Source organism: Schistocerca gregaria, unplaced genomic scaffold (assembly GCF_023897955.1).
Source record: "Schistocerca gregaria isolate iqSchGreg1 unplaced genomic scaffold, iqSchGreg1.2 ptg001375l, whole genome shotgun sequence".
NCBI classification, from domain to species: Eukaryota; Metazoa; Arthropoda; class Insecta; order Orthoptera; family Acrididae; genus Schistocerca; species Schistocerca gregaria.
The window spans coordinates 314-2,500 of record NW_026062680.1 but is presented as its reverse complement, the minus strand read 5'-3'; the positions used below and the strand labels follow the sequence as shown (position 1 = coordinate 2,500).

Here is a 2,187-nt window from a genome sequence, read left to right as displayed (position 1 = left end):
GAAAAGTAATCGCTGACAGCACGAAGGATGTCACGCGACTAGTTAGCAGGCTAGAGTCTCGTTCGTTATCGGAATTAACCAGACAAATCGCTCCACCAACTAAGAACGGCCATGCACCACCACCCACCGAATCAAGAAAGAGCTATCAATCTGTCAATCCTTCCGGTGTCCGGGCCTGGTGAGGTTTCCCGTGTTGAGTCAAATTAAGCCGCAGGCTCCACTCCTGGTGGTGCCCTTAACACGCGATCTAGTGTGTTTCAGCTTTGCAACCATACTTCCCCCGGAACCCAAAAGCTTTGGTTTCCCGGAGGCTGCCCGCCGAGTCATCGGAGGAACTGCGGCGGATCGCTGGCTGGCATCGTTTATGGTTAGAACTAGGGCGGTATCTGATCGCCTTCGAACCTCTAACTTTCGTTCTTGATTAATGAAAACATACTTGGCAAATGCTTTCGCTTCTGTTCGTCTTGCGACGATCCAAGAATTTCACCTCTAACGTCGCAATACGAATGCCCCCGCCTGTCCCTATTAATCATTACCTCGGGTTCCGAAAACCAACAAAATAGAACCGAGGTCCTATTCCATTATTCCATGCACACAGTATTCAGGCGGGCTTGCCTGCTTTAAGCACTCTAATTTGTTCAAAGTAAACGTGCCGGCCCACCGAGACACTCAACTAAGAGCACCCTGGTAGGATTTCAACGGGGTCCGCCTCGGGACGCGCAAGCACGCCTTCGGCTCGCCCCACCGGCAGGACGTCCCACGATACATGCCAGTTAAACACCGACGGGCGGTGAACCAACAGCGTGGGACACAAATCCAACTACGAGCTTTTTAACCGCAACAACTTTAATATACGCTATTGGAGCTGGAATTACCGCGGCTGCTGGCACCAGACTTGCCCTCCAATAGATACTCGTTAAAGGATTTAAAGTGTACTCATTCCGATTACGGGGCCTCGGATGAGTCCCGTATCGTTATTTTTCGTCACTACCTCCCCGTGCCGGGAGTGGGTAATTTGCGCGCCTGCTGCCTTCCTTGGATGTGGTAGCCGTTTCTCAGGCTCCCTCTCCGGAATCGAACCCTGATTCCCCGTTACCCGTTACAACCATGGTAGGCGCAGAACCTACCATCGACAGTTGATAAGGCAGACATTTGAAAGATGCGTCGCCGGTACGAGGACCGTGCGATCAGCCCAAAGTTATTCAGAGTCACCAAGGCAAACGGACCAGACGAGCCAATCCGATTGGTTTTGATCTAATAAAAGCGTCCCTTCCATCTCTGGTCGGGACTCTGTTTGCATGTATTAGCTCTAGAATTACCACAGTTATCCAAGTAACGTGGGTACGATCTAAGGAACCATAACTGATTTAATGAGCCATTCGCGGTTTCACCTTAATGCGGCTTGTACTGAGACATGCATGGCTTAATCTTTGAGACAAGCATATGACTACTGGCAGGATCAACCAGGGAGCTGCGTCAACGAGAGCTGAGCAGCCGGCCGCCCGGGAGTGTGTCCCGAGGGCCCGCGCGAACACGCAAGCGTCCGCTCAATTATTCTGCAAACAGGAGGAGGCTGAGCTCCCCTGCACGATACACCTCGAAACCCTCTCAGGTCCCGGCGGCGCGCAGCGCCGTCCTAAGTACTTGGTCGGGTTCGAGAGAGGCGCAATCGCCCGGAGATGGGCGAGTAGACGCTTTCAGTGCGAACACCCGTGCTCCCAACTGAGCTTGCCGCTGCCGACAGAGGCCCGGGAGCGTGCTGTCGTGGCATTGCCGGCGGGAAACAACACGCGCCACCTACGGTGACCGGCAGCTCCAACGCCAGCGCCACAGAAGGGCAAAGCCCCACTTGGGTGCAGAAGCGAACTCTCCCAGCACAGCGCACGCGCCAACACGTCCGCAGAGCTGCGATACAAACCACCTGCGAGAACCGCTGGGGGCGACCGAGCAGCAGACGGCGTCGCGACGCCGAGTGCCGGGCGGCGGCGCATCCTCAACGCACACAGTCCGCAATCGGACCAGCACACTGCAGATGTCCACCGCGCTTCGCACCGGGCTCGGCAGAACCCACTTTGGCCGCCTGGCGCCGCGCGCAGGGTGCGCCGGCGCATAGCTGGGACGCCAGCCGGGCCCGTCGGCCGGCGCTCCTGCCACTGGGCGCCCCCCACCAGCCGGCTGTAGTGCGTG

The 2,187-nt window shown here is 56.6% G+C and overlaps 1 non-coding gene across 1 annotated transcript in view; it reads right to left on the bottom strand.

Moving 5' to 3' along the window:
- LOC126331572 (small subunit ribosomal RNA) overlaps window positions 1-1,470 on the bottom strand; it is a 1,894-nt gene extending 424 nt beyond the window's left edge. Inside the window, exon 1 of the ribosomal RNA XR_007563366.1 lies at window positions 1-1,470. This exon is cut by the window's left edge and continues 424 nt beyond it. This is a non-coding gene — a ribosomal RNA (small subunit ribosomal RNA).
- Between the last annotated feature and the right edge of the window lie 717 nt (window positions 1,471-2,187).